The sequence below is a fragment of the Pongo abelii genome, chromosome 22 (genome assembly GCF_028885655.2).
Source record: "Pongo abelii isolate AG06213 chromosome 22, NHGRI_mPonAbe1-v2.0_pri, whole genome shotgun sequence".
Classification (NCBI taxonomy): Eukaryota; Metazoa; Chordata; class Mammalia; order Primates; family Hominidae; genus Pongo; species Pongo abelii.
Genome location: NC_072007.2, coordinates 24,814,446 through 24,835,790, shown reverse-complemented (window position 1 = coordinate 24,835,790; position 21,345 = coordinate 24,814,446). Strand labels below are relative to the sequence as shown.

At 35.2% G+C, this 21,345-nt stretch overlaps 1 protein-coding gene across 10 annotated transcripts in view; it reads left to right on the top strand.

The window, feature by feature from the left end:
• The window catches only part of NRIP1 (nuclear receptor interacting protein 1), a 106,244-nt gene that overhangs the window by 10,109 nt on the left and 74,790 nt on the right, over nucleotides 1-21,345 (top strand). For 9 of the 10 annotated variants that reach the window (XM_054542839.2, XM_024239486.3, XM_024239485.3 and 6 more), the window contains exon 2: nucleotides 12,369-12,448. The gene's annotated coding sequence lies outside the window, so the exon portion shown is untranslated. Of the gene's footprint in view, nucleotides 1-1,998; nucleotides 10,655-12,368; nucleotides 12,449-21,345 lie in introns of those variants that run through there. The other variant, XM_054542840.2, reaches the window with a different exon arrangement.

Sequence of the window (21,345 nt, the reverse complement as noted above, 5' to 3'; positions counted from 1 at the left end):
TACTTATCTTCCTGTAGTTTTTGTTATTGCCATTAAGTTAAAATGCCCAAAACAGTTACTATCTGCATTTTACAGAGGAAGAAATTGAGTCCTTAAGAATTTAAAGACGTTTTGAAAGTCATTCAGCTAGCAGTTGGGTAGACCTAGGATGGTCAGTCAAATCTTGATTTATTTCACACTTTTTTGTTTATTTTTGTCAAAGCAGTCTCAGAAAGAGGGGTTTGTGTACCAGGTGTAAGGAATAGTTAATAAACTTTGGTCATTGATCCCACAGTAAAATCCAAGCTAACCCCACGAAGGGATCTATAATAAGAACTGGGGCTTGAGACATGAAATGAGAATTGGCTGGCTGCATCACTTTTGTTCTAGTACCTTATTTTCTTCTCATGGTCTTCATAAAAGTCTTAGGATTTGTTGAATATTCTGGTACTTGAAATGTAATTTCCAGGCTGAGAATTTAAAAAAAGAAGAGTACAGTTATGTACATGTTCATGCAGTGGCATTGTTTTACATGTTACATACATTTGGAATTTTATTTAAAAAGAAGTAGGGAGACTTGCTATTTATTTGTAGACGAAGAGAGCCAGATAACTTTAGTTGACCAGAACACTCACAGGCCAGCTCTACTTTTTACTGATGAGTAGTATTCCAACACCATTAATGTAGGTGGTCGCGTCTGTTGGTTCAACTGGAAACATATCTCAAAGGTTATGGACCCCATTCCTCTATTCTCTTGAGAAAGGTAACAAATAAGATGAGGGGGCACTGTGTGGACCAATGGTGATAATGTGCCATGAACCAAGTGCACGTTGGTCTACACCCCTAGAAAGAGAGCAAGAGAGAAGAAACCTATGTGTAGACCTTTTCATGGACCACACACTGGCCACGTTCCTGATGTTGGTGAAACAAATTGGAAAGGAATATTCTCCCTCATGGGACAGTGGGCAAGGGAGTTTGTAGGCTTACTTCTGTCCCCAAGCCTCTAACAAGATCAGATTTTCTTTCACAGTTTTGTGTACACCCTGATTGTAAAAGTTTAACTTGTGTTATAGCTGTTTTCCTTGGTAGAACTCCATGAATAGGAGCTTATTCATCAGTGTACTGTTGGTCCTGTAAGTGTCTGGCACACAGAAGGATGTCTATAAGCATTTGTTGAATTGAACTGTACCAGTCCCAACCACTGGCAAAATTTGGCACAGCAGTAGAACCTTTATGTATTTATGCATAGCGGTTGTTAATTATTATGTGTAACTTATGAATAATGGAAGCTCTTCCACATTTTTTCTTTAGTCTGTTTAAATTAGGACTTTTTAAAGGAATAATATTTTTTCCTTAAAATGTATCATTTTCTTTCCAGGCATACTAATTATGAGGGAAAAAGTGAAACTGACTGTTAGTGACATTATGATTAATTGGTACTTGAAATAATTTGTTTTGTAATATTACATTTCTTCAGTAATACACAAATTATATTAGAAAACATGTTTAGCAAAATCTTTGGGGGCAACATTTTTTTTGTAAGGAAATGAATAAAAATATTTCTGGAGCCTACTAGGCAGTTTCCTTAGCATCACTTCCTGTAGTCAAAAGGACCCACCAGCTGGGCACACTTAACTGCCTTGGATTTGACGGCTTGGTAAGGTGGAAATCTTAACATTTCACATCTAGAGTTAATTTTGGTGTTTATTAACCTTAAAAGTTAAGAGGGTATCAAGAACAATTGATGATTCAGAACTTGGTAAGTTATGGGATTAAGTAGTATGTGAAGCCCTTCTATGTTTTAAAAATTAGGATTTGCTCTTCACTAAAGGTGAATTTCCTGACTCTTTTCTAAGAGTCATATTCAACTACATTAATAACTGCTGGTAAGAGGCAGAAAATAAAATTACTTTGAAATGGAGCTCAGAGATTTCTAGACGAGAAATTTATTTTAAAATGCTAATAATAAATAAATAAATTATATGGATATATATTTATAATATTGATTTTTAACAGATGCTCTTAAAATAACTTTAACCTAGTTTCTTGCTTTGTGAAGACAAAGTTGTTTCTTGTTTGTTTTTTGTTTAACAAAGGTAACTTTATGAGTGTTTGAGAGTATATTTCTTTTGGCTCATATTTCTGTGTATTCACCTGCTTGTAAATCATAGCAAAAAGGAACAAGCTAATGGACTAATGTATGAAGTAAAAGGGCAGAAAAATGAGCACATTTACTATTTATGCACTATGTTCTACTGTGTGCTTTCCTCCAGTGCTTACTTATCCTGAATTCCTGAACAACTTTTTCCCTCATTGTTCATTAGTGTCAGTTGGTATGTTATAGAAATGCGTGAATTTCTATAAATTAGTTGTGAGTGTGAATTTCCCACTATTGGTTTCCTCAGCAGACACCCAAACTTAATTTCTGTTTCATGAACTAAAAGTTGTAGCTAAGGCATGACCATGTCCGATCGAAATTAACACTATTATCCTTTGCAATGAAAAGGGCGAATAAAACTAAAGTTGCTGGTAGTTGCCCCTGATACAAGTGTTTGCTTAGCTTTGACCATACATCGATCTATTTATTTTACATTTTACACATCCATGGGTATTCCTCCTGATAATGCCAAGGAATGCTTTCCTTTGCAGGCATCATTCTAACAACACAAACACATTCACTGTAAATTTTAAACTCTCGTTCTCTTTTTTCCTCCTTTAATAAATTATCTCGTTGAGATTATTCATTGTTTTGGCAGTACTCTAAATGATCTTGCTTTTGCAAAATCATTGTATATTCTATATAATGGCATGCTGCTTTAAAACTGTAAAGTTTAGGGTTGCTAAAGGCAAAAGCTGACAATATTTGTTAATATTGAGAATAGGTAAAAATGGGCCTTTGGGCAGTCAACAAAAGTAAAATTGAAATCTGACTTTAAATCTTTTGAAAATCTAAAATTAATATAGATTTCTTTATACCAATCAGAAATTCAAATTTTGTTTTATGTTACTGATCTTTAAGTTGTTTATGTGTCACAGTGAGAATGATAAGAACCTTTTTTTAATTGTATGAAGTAAATGGAAGGAAAAATAACAGTATACATCACTGTGGTAAAACTAAAATATCTTTAATGATAGCATGTTAGTTTGGACTACGTTTTGTTTTATTTTACAGTGAATTAGGAAGTGTTTTTGGTTCTGTTTTTTGGAATTCTGGTAAATGTGAACAACAATTCATATGCATATAGGTGTAAAAAAGACGTATTTGAAAAGATAACGCTGTGTGAATTTGTCCAGTGAGGATAAGTAGCAAGTTGTAATTACCTTCTGTAGTTTTAAGTCATTGGCTGTATTGAATACTTCAGTGAAGTATCTGGGGGAAAATTGTGGTTGTACATACTACCTTGTGAGTGTTGCAGGATTTAGTAGTTCTCAATGACCATTGTTACTTTTAAAAAGGAAGAAAAAAGTAGTGAGGGGATAGGATAGGAAGTTTTGATGTGTGGGAGGGGAAAGGAATCATTACTTCTCAGCTGCTGAAGTCGCAGTTTATTTTGTTTTAGGCCTCTTTGCATAGCATATTCTAGAGGATGGCGAAGGATAATACTTTGGGGTGAAAATGTTAGTATCCTTAACATACTTCCGGGTGGTTTAACTATTAATCAGAAGCACCATGGAGATTAAAGAATTGGAGCTAGGGATTAGATAGGTTTTAGTGAGGCTTTGCCATGGAAAAGCTATGAAATGGGTGAGTCATATAACGTCTCCTTGCTTCAGTATCAGCGTTACTTCGAAAGTGAGGTTTTACTTTCAAATGTATTGAGTATCAGGGTGAATAGAACTTAGGGCTGAGAGGATGTCCCTTATGATTTTTTGAGCTTGGCATTTAATATTTTACAGCAAAGTTTTTAGCTTAACATAATTGAACTTGTACTAGATAGGGTTAATAGGCTAGAACAAAAGGTCAAAGCATAAGGCATTAGGCTTAATTAAGGGAGAGCAGGAGTGGCAGGAGTGTGTGACAGTTAAATGGGTTTCCCACAGACTAATGTCGGTTACAGTGCAACCATGCCTCAACTTAAGTGGGTTATTTTGTGCAAAGGGCAGCAGTGATTAGCAGTTTGACATGCCAGACACTTCTGGCCAATCCCATCTGTTTTAGAGGTTAAAAAAGCACACCTTTATGAGCTGATGGATTGATTTGTGTGCCCGTCTGGTAAAGATTAGAAGTCCAAGGCCAACGCAGTAAATGTCAGTTATAGAATATTATACTTTCTTGGTTGGCTCATTGTTTTAACCGTCAACTGTTTTATAATGGGGGATAAGTACTGTTTATGGTGTTGAATGCAAGATACGTGGGGGAACAGGTGAGGGAGGAAGAAAAATATTTCCTAGATGGACTTGTGAATTAAAATATTCTGTAGCAGGTGTTTACATTTTAAATGGAGTGTTTTTGACCTGTTCCTTACAGTTTCAGTCACATTGTTCTTTTCTGAGTGTTACCTGAGCAACACTGTCAGTCCAGGATTTAATTTTGCATACAGAATTGGTAGGTTTGTTTATTTAGGTACCTCTTTTTAAAGGTGTAATAATTTTTTATTGACCTCCTGAAGAAGGGAAAATAAAATGAAAATGACACACACACACACATGGGCACGCACACACACACACGCGAACACACACACAGAGTTCTGTGTTCTTTTATGTGGTCAGTCAGGTGCATGTGAAAAGGAGACACAGGAGGGGCTCAGGAAAACAAAGTTTATTATACTCATGAGTTCTCGGAGGCACAGCATGACATTCAGGGCCACATGAGAAAGCCCCAGTGTTGGTCTGGGGCCAAAGGGGCAGGAGCTAGAAGAGAGACCAGGCTGCAGCCATTTCTGGAGTATCTGTGGGAAAGGCAAGGCAGGGCGGGTAACCAAGTTTAGGATTAGCTAGTTTGCATTAGCTGTAGGTAAATGCTACTGCTACTACTACTAATAAGCTATAGGTGTATAATAATAGTAGCTTTGAATAAGTTATAGGTATACAAGCTCTAAACTGTAAGAGTGATCCCTAGTTTACCAGGCAGAAGAATATTGCCTCCTAGGTGTATGGGTCAGGTAGAGGAGGTATGACTGTGGGTTGGTTAGTTTGCCTGTGAAAGGCGCGCTGAGTCCTTTGCCTTCTCTAAGCATTGGCTGGCCCCTAGAGGGGCAGTCTCTTCCCAGCCAGAAAGGAGTCAAAACCATCATAATATACAGAAAATAAGAAACATAAACAATACATACATATGTACTTGCTTTAAGGGTAGGATTTACTGTGGTCACGTGAGTTTGAAGTGTGTTTGAACTTAGACTCTAACCTATTTCTTCATTGAAAGCTGTTAAGTGCGATGCCATTAATATAGTTCATTTTCAGTTCTGTATTGTAGCTCATTTAAAGATACACAAATACTAGGTTGTGGTTATAGAAATTGTCTCCAACATATTCTGAAATTCAAGGAAAGGAAAGATCCCAATATTATGTGTATGAAATCTTCAGATATTGTCCTTATAATCAGTGAACTTAGGAACATAAAGCATTGATTGATTCTTTTGGGATAGGCAGAGAGAGAATGTTTGAGAAAAACAAAAGTTGTCTTAACAGAAGATTATATTCTTCCTGAGGTTTGAGTTTAAATAGAAATGTAGCCAAGAACATTGGAAACACATTGGAAGGTTCTGATTGGTCTCAATACTTATCCTTGTCAAAGAATGTGAACCAAAAATTGCCTGTTACCTAGTTACACAGATTATATATTTCATGTCTGACCCTGAATTGTTTCTTACAGAAAGAAAATTAAAATACCAAGATGTGGTCACTGAAAGTTATATGTAGATAATAATAGGAATTAGTATTTTATTATGTATATGTATGCATTTATTTTAAAACTAAGCTAATCCAAAGTGAATTGGCTTAACTTATAAAAAAGACATTGAGAAATTTTATTTCTCATTTACAAAGGACAAAGTGACATCATGTATTGAAGTTTATTTAGGAATATATTAATTAAATATGTGTCCATCCGTGTGTTCTTTGTGGAGTAGCATCACTTGAAATGATTTGGATCTAATATAGATTTACATAAAAAAAGTTTTGCCCTTCTCTATAGGGAGAGAAGGTGAAGAAGCATAAATTTTATAATATCATTGCTTCTCTTTCATTAAATCATTTGTAAGTTGTGAAAGATTGGCTTGAGTAGTGTAAAAGTGCTTGGATAGTAAATTAAATGTGAGAGATTCACCTAATTTAATGGGTGGAAACTGCTTAAATGAATCTTTTGGTGATGTTGTATTAAACCTGAAACAAATACTTCACATTCTGCATATGTACTAATATTATAAACATTTAAAAAGTACCCTAAATCCTATTCTTTTGAGTTCCTTCCCTTTTCTCCAGTAACTTCAAGTGCCAATAATAGCTTGTTTGTGTTACAGTTGCATTTTACAAAGCTAAAGGGAAATATTTTGTAGGGTTAACTTTTTTGTGTGTGTGTTTTGATATACTCTTGAGGTTTTGGAGAATACACATTATCCCCTGTAATCTATGATTGTTAATCTGTTAATCTATTGTACCTCTTTTCTTTTATTCATATAGTATTATTGGATTTGAGACATGTAAACTATGCTTCTCTAAGCAAATTAGTTGAATATGTTCTTGTTTAGGTTATAAAAAATGAAAGCGGGAACTCTTAACATACTTGGCATCCTGTGTTTTAAATTCTTGTCCTAAAACTATGGCTTTGTAACCTGAATATTAGGTGTTAGAAATTTTACAAGACAATGGGAAAATAATGGCCCTATATTGTATTTTGATTCTAAATGCTATTAGGGTATAGAATTGTTCTTTACCCTCTATTTAGGCAGATTAATTTTAAGAAGAAAACCATAATATATGATGGACTTACTGAAATATATATTTTAGTGTTATTTGTATATTTGTAAAATGAATACGTGTGTGTGTGTGTGTGTGTATTTGTGTGATATATTTTAAATGGAGATGTCTACACCTGTTGATTGCATTAAGCATTTAGTATCCCCTAATGAAGGATGGAAAAGGTGCTGCTACGCTAAGTGGATCATTTCTCCTTGGTAAATTACACACATTCTACTTTTTTGTATTCTGTGACCTTGCAGTCAGTGACTTCAGCCCAGAATAGTTTCAAAGTCATGTAAATGAATGCAATTAAGGTATTGCCTATCATCTTACATAGTTCAGATGGAACCTTATTGCATAGAGAGGTTTATTTGCTTTATGAGAAAGGTCAAAATAAGGTTAAATTTTATTACATAAAATGATTTGGTAATGTTTTTATTTAGCTCCTAAGAAAGTAATGTCCTAATAGGAAATGATAATGCTTTTTTTTTTTTTTTCCTTAATCACCTGGAGGTCTCTTCAGGTTCTGTTTGTTTTTGTCTGATAGTTATAAACTCTATTTTGAGGAGATGCCTTCTGTCAACTAAGATTTTGGGAACATGCTGCCCGTAGTTATGATTCTAGGTATCTTTGACTTATACACTTAGGTGACATACCCTGTTAATGATATAGGGTAGCTTTGGTGTTGCTGATGTGTAGGCATACTTCATTCTATTGTGCTTCACTTTATTGCTCTTTGAAGATAATTTTGTTCTTTACAAATTGAAGGTTTGTGGCAGCCCTGCATTGAGCAAGTACCATTTTCTCAACAGCATGTTTTCAGTTTGTGTCTTTGTGGTCACGTTTTGATAATTCTCACAATATATAAAACTTTTTCATATTATTATATATGTCATGGTGATCTGTAATCAGTGATCTTTGATGTTACTATTGTGATTGTTTTGGGGTACCATGAACTGTGCCCATATCAGCCGGCGAACTTGTTAAGTGTGGTCTGACTGCTTTACAGACTGGCTGTTCCCCCATCTCATCTCCCTTTCCTTGGAATTCCCTGTTCCTTGAGACAGAACAATATTGAAATTAGGCCAATTAATAACCCTATAATGGCTAAGTATTTAAATGCAAGGAAAAGTTGTAGGACTCTTACTTTAAATCAAGAGCTAGAAAAGGTTAAGCTTAGTGAGGAAGGCATGTCAAAAGCCAAGCTCGTCTGAAAGCTAGGCCTCTTGTGCCAGTTCACCAAGTTGTGAATGTAAAAGGAAAAGTTCTTAAAAGACGTTAAAAGTGCTACTCCAGTGAACACATGAATGATAAGAACACAAAGCAGCCTGATATGGTTTGGCTGTGTCTCCACCCAAATCTCATCTTGAATTGTAGTTCCTATACTCCCCATGTGTCCTCGGAGGGACCCAGTGGGAGGTAATTGAATCCTGGAGGCAGTTACCCCCATGCTGTTCTCATGATAGTGAGTTCTCACGAGATCTGATGGTTTTTAAATTTAATTTTATTGATTGATTTATTTTTGAGACGAAGTCTTGCTCTGCCGCCCAGGCTGGAGTGCAGTGGTGCGGTCTCGGCTCACTGCAAGCTCCGCCTCCTGGGTTCACGCCATTTTCCAGCCTCAGCCTCCCAAGTAGCTGGGACCACAGGCGTCCGCCACCACGCCTGGCTAATTTTTTGATTTTTAGTAGAGATGGGGTTTCACCGTGTTAGCCAGGATGGTCTCTGTCTCCTGACCTCGTGATCTGCCTGCCTTGGCCTCCCAAAGTGCTGGGATTACAGGCGTGAGCCACCATGCCAGGCCGAGATCTGATGGTTTTATAAGAGGCTTTTCCCACTTTGCTTGACACTTCTCCTTCCTGCTGCCTTGTGAATAAGGTGCCTTGCTTTCCCCTCACCTTCTGCCATGATTTTAAGTTTCCTGAGACCTCCGCAACAATGCGGAACTCTGAGTCAATTAAACCTCTTTCCTTTATAAGTTACCCAGTCTCGGGCATTTTTTCATAGCAGTGTGAGAACGGACTAATAGGCAGCCTTATTGCTAATATGGAGAATATTTTAGTAGTCTGCCTAGAAAATCAAAGCAGCCATATCATTCCCTTAAGCCAAAACCTAATCCAGAGCAGCACCCTCACTCTAATTCCACAAAGGCCAAGAGGAGATGAAGAAACTGCAGAAGAAAAGTTGGAAGCTAGCAGAGGTTTGCTCATGAAGTTTAAGAATAGAAGCTGCCTGGATAACATAAAAGTGCAAGATGAAGCAGCTAATGCTGATGTAGAAGCTACAGCAGGCTTCCAGAAGATCTAGGTAAGATCATTGATGAAGATGGCTACATTAAACAGCAGATTTTCAGTGTAAATGAAACAGCCTTCTGTTGGATGAATATGCCATCTAGGACTTTAATAGCTAGAGAGGAGAAATCAATGCCTGGCCTCAAAACCTCAAAGGACAAACTGACTTTCTTGTTAGTGGATAATACAGCTGGTGACTTGAAGTGGAAACCAGTGTTTGGCCATTCCAAAAATCCTAAGCCCCTTAAGAATTATACTAAATCTCTTCTACCTATGCTGTATAAATGGAAGAAGCAGCCTGGATGACAGAACATCTGTTTACAGCATGGTTTGCTGAATATTTTAGGCCCCCTATTGAGACCAACCGCTCAGAAAAAAAAAAAAAGATTCCTATCGAAATATTACTGTTTATTGACCACGCACCTGGTCACTCAAGAGCTCTGACGGAGATGTACAAGGAAGTTAATGTTAATTTTCATGGCTGCTAATACAACATCTATTCTGTAGCCTGTGGATCAAGGAGTAATTTCAGCTTTCAAGTCTTACTGTTGAAGAAATACATCTTGTGAACCTGTAGTTGCCATAGATAGTGATTCCTCTGATGGGTCTGGGAAAAGGCAATTGTAAACCTTCTGAAAAGGATTGACCATTCTAGATGCCATTGAGAACATTTGTGATTAATGGGAAGAGGTCAAAATACTAACATTAATAGGAGTTTGAAAGAAGCTGCTTCCACCCCTTATGGATAACTTTGGCGGGTTCAAGACATCAGTTGAGGAAGTAACTGCAGATGTGGAAATTGCAAGAAAACTAGAATTAGAAGTGGAGCCTGAAGATGTGACTGAATTTGTATAATCTCATGAGAAAACATGAACGGATGAGGAGTTGCTTCTTATAGATGAGCAACGAAAGTAGTTACTAGAGATGGAATCTACTCCTGATTGAAGATACTGTGAACATTGTTGAAATAATGACAAAGGATTTAGAATATCATGTAAACGTAATTGCTAAAACAGTGGAAGGGTTTGAGAGGATTGACTCCCATCTTGAAAGATGTTCTACTGTGGGTAAAATGCTATCAAACAGCATTACATGCTACAGAGAATTATTCCGTGAAAGGAAGAATCAGCCGACGTGGCAAACTTCATTGTTGTCTTGTTTTAAGAAATCATTACAGAAACCCCAACCTTCAGCAACCACAAGCCTGATCATTCGGCAGCCATCAACATGGAGGCAAGGTGTCCATCACTGAAGAGTAAAACTCTCTGAAGATTCACATGATTGTTAGCATTTTTAGCAATAAAGTATTTTTATATTAAGGTATGTATATTTTTTCGACATAATGCTTTTGCACACTTAATAGACTATGGTACAGTGTAAACATAACTTTTATATGCACTAGGAAACCAAAAAACTTGTGTGACTTGCTTTATTGTGATATTTGCTTTATTTTAGTGATCTGGAATGGAACCCACAATATCTCCGAGGTATGCCTTTATGTGCTTAGAGACTTGTATTAATGCCTGAGTACCATGCTGGTTGGTATAGGACGTCAGACAGCGACACTAGAGTCCCAACTCATCTGGGTAGAAAGGACACCTACCACCCAACCAGGCTGATTGTCTGGGCGGGGGGGATTAAGAGAGCATTGAAATAGATACTGGAGGAGTCTTATTGATGAAGAACTGACAGTGAATGAGTGGATGAGAGAGAGAGTGTGCATGTGTGTGTAGTAATTAAAGGCATATATTTTTCATTGTAGTTGGTCCATATAAAACTACTGTCTTCTCTTTTATGATATTTTTACTTAAGCCTGGCATATTAATTGATTAAGGGTCTGTGATTAATTGATGTCATTTATCAGACATTTACTGAGTATCAGCTGTATACCTTGCACCATGCTGGGTATTGAAGGCTCACAGACGCAGGGAGAATAACAATAAGCAAGATACAGCCTAGTGACCTGCAGGTATAGTGGTGAAGAGCTGGATGTTGGGGAAGTATTACTCTAAGAAATTTGTTATCTTTATGTGGTTTTAAGGAGATTGAAGGGCCCCCAGTAAAATGAAATGAAAATGAAAAATAGCTACTTTATTTTGGGAGGTTAGAATTCAGGTTTACAGATTTATTTTTATTCAAAGCTGTAATCCCTGAGAACTGATCATAGGTTATAGGCTAGGAATTGAGAGTTCTAGAAGTGTAAGTCAGATCTAAGTGGTGTGGCTGATAGAAATGGAATGCTGCTATGGTGGTATCAGGGAATTCGCATGGTACCTCCCTTAATCACCGCTAGCTTCACTGTCCATTGGCCTGTTGACCAAAATAAAGTTTCCTCAGCCACCACAATGTTAAATTGTTTGCTACATCTCTTGCTGGCCAAAAACTTTGATCCACTCTTTTGTTCCTGAAAGTATGAACTTTTCCATGTCAGTGTCATTCTATATCTAGTATGGTTCTAATTCTGAGTTTAACATTTTCTGTTCCTAGTGGTACAGAAAAGAAATGAGGTGTTTCAAACTCTGCAATGACTGTTAAATAATTCTAATACTTTTTCTCCCAGAATCCTTGACTGAAATTCCTCTTTATCTTTGACATTAACTTTTTACATCATTGACAATAGGGACAGTCTTTACAGTAAAATTAAAGCGGATGAGTAGTGGGCTGGGTGCGCTGGCTCACACCTGTAATCTCAGCAGTTTGGGAGGCCGAGGCGGCTGGATCACCTGAGGTCAGGAGTTTGAGACCGGCCTGGCCAATATGGCGAAAACTCGTCTCTACTGAAAATACAAAAACTAGCCAGGCATGGTGCTGGGCACCTATAATCCCAGCTACTTGGGAGACTTAGGTGGGAGAATCGCTTGGACCTGGAAGGCGGAGGTTGCAGTGAGCTGAGATCACGCCACTGCACTCCAGCCTGGGTGACACAGGGAGACTCCACCTCAAAAAACAAACAAACAAAAACAATTGGGTAGTGTATTTTGGCAAATAATTCTGTAATGAAAGCTGTTTTGTTACATGTGGTCAACAACTATGTCCAAAGAAAGCATGTATCATGAAGAATATGAATACTTTTTTTTTACCTTGTAATACATCTTTTTGTTGTTTTTTGAGATGATTTAGTTAGTAGTTAAAATTCCATTGTAAAACAACTCTTTGAGATAAGGTGCACTTGAAGTAACACTTATTTCTCTTAATTTTCAGGAAGTGTTTGGATTGTGAGCTATTTCAGAACTGTTCTCAGGACTCATTATTTGAACATTTGGGAGAAACACAGCCAGAAGGTATTGTCTTTTGTCTCATTGCCCCACTTTTTAAAATGTTATCAAACCTTTCCAATTGTAGAAAAGTAAGACTGTTATGCCACATTTTGTTATTTTTCTTTAACTTTTAGATATGGATAAACTACCATGCCATTTGTCACAAAGAAGGTTATATTTCAATTTTGGTAAATCAAAATTTTGTGTAAGCGAATAAAACGTCTGGTTTAGAGTAAACCAGTTTTACCTATTTTAAATACTGAGGTATTTACATTTTACCTTACTACTATAGAACTATTTTAAAGAATGTCTTGATTTGAAAATGAGATACATAAAGTTCCTTTTTATCTAAGACAGTGTGAAGTATACCTGAAACATTCAGGCAGTCTCAAAATTCTTCCTGCCTATGACAGCTCTACCTTCTAGTGTAGGGATCAGCTGCCATCTGCATTTGGATCAGTCTGTCATCAGGGTCCATGGACAGACTCAGCCAGGCCACTTGGTTTTGCCTCCGAACATCATTTGCTAAGTTCTCTCTTTGCATGATCATTTGTGGATAGATTGGTATAGCATAATAATTTATCTGCTTGTAGGTCCAGAGTGTCAGGACACGTGACATATTACTAGGAAGGAAGGTTATGTTAAAATCATCTGTTGAGAAACTTACTCACTTTGTGCTTTGTCTTTGGTACCTTATCTTGGTCCATTTGAGCTGCTGTAACAAATACCATAGATGGGAGGCTTATAAACCACAGAGGTTTATTTCTCACAGTTCTAGAGGCTGGGAAGTCCAAGACCAAGGTGCCAGCAGATTTAATGTCTAGTAAGGGCCTGTTCCTCATAGATGGCTGACTTCTCACTGTAACTTCACATGCGTGGAGGTGGCCAGAGAATTATTGGGACCTCTTTTATAAGGGTACTGATCCTGTTCATGAGGGCATTGCCCTCATCATCTAATCACTCCCCAAAGGCCCCACCTCCAAATTACCCTCACATTGCAAATATGGTTTCAATTTATGAATTTTGGGGAGACACAACATTCAGGCCATAGCATACTTCATAGACCACATATGGATATGCCAGCCAATTTGACTAATGTCAGTGGTGAACATAGTCTTCTTGATCTATATCCAAGGCATCCTTCTTAATGTTCAACCTTATACCTCCTCTGTATCTTGTGTTTTCCTTCTCAAAAACTTTCGCCAGCTGTCTTGCTTGGAATAGAAACAGATGAAGGAAGGATGCATAAATACATTTAATAAAATAATGTATTTGTTAAGATGGTAGTGAATTGGCCACTTTCTTTTACTATAATGCAGATGTAACTTTATTAGCTGAATATTCATGATTTTTATTCATATGAAATAATACAAAAATCGGTTTTTACCGATTTTCTTAATCACTGTCAAGCAGTGTGAATTTCTAGGGTTGGTTGAATATAGTCTTTTAATTAATCTCCCCAGCATGCTGCGTTGAACTATTAAAATGGAAACTCTGTGTTTAAGATTATTATTTATTGGCAAACCAGCATATTCTTCCTCTTCTTGTTGGTTACGGGGGAAAGGCAAAAGCAAATAAGAAATGTAAATAAGCAAATTAGGTCTGTGAAAGAACTGTAAATTAACCCAAAAAATTAAAATTAAAATATACTGTATCAGTAAAATAAATTATATGTCAGAAACTGAATTTTATGGAATTTAGAGTTATCTTTTCAAATTAAAGATGAGAATGAACTATTATAAATATTTCGTATAAACATTCACACTTAGCTATAAAGATGGAAGTTATAATTTTAATGCTAATATGAATGATCAATTCATGAAAGGTTGTCATATCTCAAAATTAAAGGTATGTTTCAATAGAGTTGATAGTTATTCTTTCTTATTAAAAAGAAACTGCAAAGAAATTGAAAGTTTAGCTGAAGGATTAAATCGACAAATTCCCATGTATATTCAAGATAGGAATTAGTTTTAAGTAATTATTTTGAAAAGAAATCATAATGCGTAAGGTCCTTTTAAGAAGAAATTTCTTATTTTTATACAAAACCTCCTGAAGTGTAACTTCATGTAATCAAGTAGACACTCTTATTTGCTAGCTTGATTGTTTTTTATGTAAGTATAGTCTGAGTAACTAGCACCCTACTCCAGAAGGCTTATTGTATTTGTGTATTTTCTAATTGATCCTGCCTCTGTCCAACAGGAATAGTCTTTGGCATCTTTTACTATAGATTAGTTTTGCCTGTTTTAAACTATATAAAGTTGGAACCGTGTCGTATGAACTCATTAGTGTTTTTTTTTTAATCAACATTATGTCTGTAAGAGTCATCCATGTTGTGTATGTTATTTGTTTTTTCCCCCTAAATTGTCTGTGTTCTATTCTATGATTATACCACCATTTATCCATTCCACTGTAAATGGACATTTAGTTTTCTTTCGAGTTTGTGGCTGCAAATAAGGCTGCTGTGAACTTTTTTGGATCTTTTGGTAGAAATAAGCCTTCATTTCTCATGAGTACAGTGTAAGCATGGGAGTGGAACTGCTGAGTGGTGGGGTGTGCATGTGTTTAGAGTAATAGGTACTTACAGTGCTTTTAAGAATATTTAGGAAATGTCAATCAGTGTGCCTTTTGTTAATGGCAGGTTTTATAATTAGAGAGACATATTTTTCTTTGACTTAATGTAAACTCCAAAATTGTTTCTTAGGAGTTATTTAAATTTTCCCGTCTATTAAAAAATAAGTTACCTATTTTCTGATTCCATTATAATATGTATTTGGCTCACAAAACCTGGATTTGTTCTAACCCTAGTGAATGAAACTAGGACACAAAACCCTCCTGTATGTACTTATGATCGTATGATTGAAATACTGAAAGTGGATTTTGAAACAAATCAGATGTAACGTATATTGAAATTTTTTTTTTAGTTGAATATTTGGACACCTCTTTGAATATTTAAAGTAATAGATACTTTTGAGTTACAAAACACTTATTTCAGCATTCCTGACAAGTGTTTCTTGTGACCTTTGTGTTTTTATTGTTTTGGTGATTAAAATAGATATTATTCATTGTAGCATATAAGTATTTGAAAAATTAATCTTTTTCTAGGTCTTTCCTATAGAGCAGTGCTGTTCACTAGAAGTATAATGTGAGCTACATTATTTAAGTTTGAATTTTAAATGTTAAAGTTTCTAGTAGCTATGGTTAAAAGTAACTGGTGAAATTAAGAATATATTTGATTTAACCCAGTATCTGCAAAATGTTATCCTTTCAATGAATAGTCAATATAAAATTATGAGATATTTTGCATTCAAAAAGAATGTAAATCTGTACTGAATTTTTGAAAGCTGGTGTGTGTTTTGACTCACAGCTCTCTGAATTCTGACTAGTCATCTTTCAAGTGCACAGTAGCCACATGTGTCTAGTGGTTGCTATATTAGACAGCACAGCTATAGAGTTACATTTTGGGTTTTTAAAAGACAGTGCTTTAGTCAAGTTCATGACTAGTTAAAATTACCCTTAAAAATCCAATAGAAAGGTGCCATGTCAAATGCTGAAGTACTATCTTTCAGTAAGTTTCAGCCTATTTTTCCTTCTATTTTGAAATAAGTAGCATTTTCTTTGGTTGAACATCAGATAAATCAATTAGCCAGTGTTTAGGGGGCATGTTAAATGACAGATACGTATCTTTAAAAAATCAAAATCTGTAACAGTAGATTCATATCTTCCATCTTATTCCAGGTTCTGTTATACTAGGTAGAATTTTACTTTTAGGGGAAGTGTGTTTTTCTTTTTTTAAAAGCATGGCTGGCTTAATTGAATGTGAGAAATTGCTATATGGTATAACTCCACCATATTCAATAAAATAGGGATGTTTACAAATAGTTTGTATGTGTACATATAGATATGCCTATGACTTCTCATTACTTAGGATATTTAAAGGTTACCTAAATTTTGAGGGTTAATGTTTCTTCATGTTTATTTTTGCCAAATGGGATAAATCAAGACTATAAACCATCTCACATTAATGTGGGTTTGATTTTGCCACCAAATTGGGTTTTAAAGCTTCTTGGTATTCAAAATTGGGAATGTGGATAAGGGACTGTTGACCTGTGAAAACAGTCAATATGGAAACTTATTGTGGAGGGAGTAGCCCTTTGAGAAATAAATGGCATAATCACACTTCAGTGCTTGTTTTGGTTCCTAGATCTGAGATACGGTGGTTGTTTTACAGCCCTACCCCCAACACATTTTTGATAATACTACCTCCACACTCTTAAATGAAATTGGTGCTCTTTTTGACACTCAATTCTTATTGGGTAGTAAGAAAAGAAAATAATTCCTCTGCTTAAAAGCCTTCACCTCACTTGGTATAAAACTAAAGTCCTTGCATTAGCTGAAAAGGCATCTTCTCAGTGAAGCCCACCCTGGTGACCACACAATTCAAAATGGAAGCCTCCTCTTTTTCTTCTCTCTTTATGTTGTTCTCTTTTTCCGAGCACTTAACACCTTTAAAAATACAATGAAATTTGTGTTTCTTTTTAAAGTATAGTTTATTTATTGTTTGATCTTTCTAAAATTGAGACTCCCTGAAGGCAAGAATTTCTGTTGCGTTCATTACTAATAAATCTGAAGAAGCTAGTCTGAGGCTGAGCATCTAGAAGGAGGACATACCTGTTTATAGACTAATTATTTATTGAATGCATGGAGAAGATACACATTTTTTTATATTTCTGAAAATTTGCCTTTATAGGTTTTCTGGGGCAGGGAATATTTAAAGGAAATGAAAACAAAAATTGTAAGTTATAAGCATAACAATACATTTGGATGATTTGAATAATTTGAAAGTAGTTTTTTTCATCAGACTGACATACACATCCCTTTGAAAGGTAATATGTAAATATGAAATTTTCAAAAAATAGAGTTTATTATTATGGTCAGGTAATTTTTCTTACAGGTATAAATATATGTTTTTTTAATTTGGATAATAAAATTATGTTGGTAATCAGTTTGAGAAGTACATTTATAAAAGATTTCTTCTATTTCTGTAAAATATAGGAGACATACATTATATTTTTGTATCTTAGTATAGATCAGGCAGAGCTCGAAAGGTTTTGGAAAGTAATTTTGTATAGAGAAGGATAGATTGGCTTTCATTTTATACAGGTGGTATCTAATTGTAGTTCTCGAAGTTTTATTTTTAGGTCAACTACAATAAATGTTTTTAAAATAGTACAAAAATTTAATTAAAGACATCAAGTTATGGTATATGGTACCCTAGAGTACATTCAAAGGGGACGTTATAATGTTTATTACATTGTAGGATAAGTATGAGATGATAAATGTGATCAAAGTCTTTCCTAAAAGTGTATTGGCAGGTTCTTGGTTTTATATTACACCTTTAAATATTTAACATTTGATTGCAGTCAGCCCTAATTATGACTATGTCAATAATCATTTTCATTGGAACAGGAAGAATTATGAGTTTTGGTTTCTTTGTCTTTCCACTGCCATTTTCCAAATTCAGGCTTTATTACGTTCTGATTATTAGATAGTTACTGCAGTAACTTTCTATTTGGTCTTTTGCCTTTTAGTTTTTGTTACCCAATACATTCTACACAGCAAAGTAAAACTTTCTGAAGAAAATTATTATTACCCTGAACGAAGACCTTTGCTCACAAGATAAGACAAGTCCTATTTCTACCTGGTTCTTTGCATATCTCAGGATCAAATATTTGGTTTGCCCCTTCCTTAAACATGTTAATTGCACATTTCTTATTCTGCCACATTACTTTTGCTATCTTCAGCTCAGATGTCTTTTGAACCCTACTAGTTTTCTTTTACCAAAAGGTCATCCATCCTGTGGTTTGTATGGCCACTCAGACAGAAGGGAACATGTGCTCCCATCTACTTTCTCCTAGTGGTTGATGAATGCCATTCGCACTGCCTTTATTTTTCATAGCATTTCATTCATCGCTGCAGCAAAATTATAAACTTCTAGATGGAGGGGGTTGTATCTTTTATAAATTTGTGACTTACAAAGCACTCAGCTTGATGCCTCCCACATATAGGGTGATAAATCAAAGTATTGGTGAAACAGAACTCCAGAGTATGTCCTGATAAAATTTTAAAGCTTAGAAACGATCAAAAAAGATAAAAGTTCATCTTTATTATATTACGCAAGTTACTTACATTTGTGCAACAGTTTTTTCATGTGCTTTGTATGAAGATGAAATGATAGCATGTGTGTTAGAAATTTACAGGTTGCAAAGTGTGATGTGGGTAATTATGACAGTACTCAGGCTTTATTTTGTTGAATATGTACATTTCTTTGACTTAACTTACTGTGATATGTAGAATGCTCTTTTAATGTTCCTTACCTGAATAAGCAAAATTTATTTAATATGTTAGCTAAATAAATTTTACTTATTATTTTGCTTAAATTTTGCTTATTATTTTCTTGTAAGTTACTATAGACTTAATATTCTTTGCTGTTCATCGACAGAAAATACGAACGCTTTTGATGAAAGTAATAAATTACCTGCTTAGAATGTAACAATTTCAAAGATAAAAGTTTTGTTAATTTCCCAAAATTTATCCTTAGTTTTTCATATTTAATTCACATTGGGGTACAGGATATTTTTAAAAAAGAATCATTTCACGGATTTCTCTAAATTTCTTAAATATAAACCCAACCTTTTCAATTGTGTTTCTTAAGAGTATTTTTAAAATGTTGCTAAATAGCCTGTCTGGCTAGTGGAGATTCTAAATGGGACTGAATTGGGGATAATGACTTTTTTTTCATTTGTTTAGGGCATGGTTCTCGTGCTAAGAACAGTGTCTAAGAATGAAATAAGTTTCTGACTTTCAGAGATACCCCCGCTCCAAAAAACCCCCAAAAGCTGAAGATCATGTATATCTGGATAGTGGGTGTAAATTTAGTTCACAGAAAGAAGTGGTAAAAGGTTAAAGGAGGAAATGAGTTTCATAGAATCAGCAGCATAAACAAAGATGAATTCTGTAATCATACATAGACCCTGAACATTTGGGCTGACTGTGGTTTTATGTATTTAAATGCTGAGATGTTGGTGACACGGAGTAGTAGCAGAAACTGAATTTGGGAGGAGGAAACGATTATAGTTTCTCAATCTTCCTTACTGTAACAAAATATGATGTGCCATTGGGATACCCTTTTGGCAACTGAATAGGTTTGGGAAGTTAACTTTATTGGCCACCCAGATTATGTGGGCAGTATACACAGCCCTTACTTTATTATCTAGGGCATAAAGTTTAGAAAATATTCAGCCTTTTTTTCCAGTGTGGGTTAAAAAAATATTGATCTTCTGGCTTTATTCATATCACAGACAAAAATTCTGAAAGACAGCCTGTTTATCGTCATAGAAATGGATATAACCTCACAAGGAGTGTTATTAAAGTTACTTTTATAAGTGTTTTAAAAACATGGGCATGCAGTTTGTATTAATAGTGGTACTCCTCTACTGAGTTACTGCTAATTTGCCGTTTTCACAATAATTTCAGAAAATAAGAAATTGTTAACATTATTATATTATTTAAATACTCCCATGGATTTCTATTAAGGATGAAAAGCATCATTACAGTATTTGTTAGAAAATCATATACATCACGATACCTGTAATTCCAGCACTTTGGGAGGCCGAGGCGGGTGGATCACGAGGTCAGGAGTTTGAGACCAGCCTGGCCAGCACAGTGAAACCTCGTCTCTACTAAAACTACAAAAAATTAGCCCACCATGGTGGCACACAACTGTAATCCCAGCTACTCAGGAGGCTGAGGCGGGAGAAATGCTTGAACCCAGGAGGTGGAAGTTGCAGTGAGCTGAGATCGCGCCACTGCGCTCCAACCTGGGCAGCAGAGCGAGACTCTGTCTCAAAAAAAAAAAAAAGTCATATACAATTTAAACTTAGTCTGGTGACCACAGAAAGCTATTTTCTTAGCTTTTAAACTTTTTATTAGTGTAATCTCTCTTCATCTTGGTTACTTTAATGTAAAATGAGAATTATACAGACTTTATTTTTATAGCAACATTGTATGAAATGAATAAATGTGAACTGTTTAAATTGGCTTAGGCATTTAGACTTGTTTCTGATAAACTTATCACATGAATACTACTTATTACCTTGTAAACTTGTATTTTAAAAGAAAACATTTATTTGAGATATAAGGATTCCTGTTTTCAGAAAAGGCAGAGGTAATTGTTATTTTTAAAAATAATTTTAAAACAAAGGGTATATTTCTCTTTTACCTCTTGAGTAGGCATTAAGAGCAGCTACTGTAACAGCCACAGTTAAATACAATAGTATGGAAAATGATGGTTTTAGAATCCTAAGATGTATATTTGAGCCCTGCATCTTCACATATACTCTTAGTAAATCATTTAACCTGAGCTTCAGTTTTTGGATCTGTAAGATGAGGATACATCTTACATCATAAGAATATCATGCAGAATAAATGAGGAAATACATAAAGTGCATTGACATCAGTGTAATGCCATAGAAAGATAATGTGTTATGGACAATATTGTTAATTCTAATGTATTTTTCAAAAAAATAAAAATAGGTTTTTGGATGATTACTGTTTTACTTAATCGCACATCCTTCTAATTAGAACCTTTCTTCCACACATTTTTATTTTTATTTTTTATTTTCATTTACTTTTAAGAGTTTCCACAAACCTCGGTCCATGCTTTTAGGATTCCTTTCAAGTTTGAACCACTTAACATCTGCCACCTACTGACCTAGTTCTTTCCACTTCCTCCAGCTCTCCTCTTCTCATACACACTTGCGTATTATGTTTGTTGGATGATTAACCTGTCTTTCATTTCGTTTTTGCAAAGATGTAGATCAATACTGGGTTAGGAAAAACAGTTTCTGAATTTGTTTGAACTA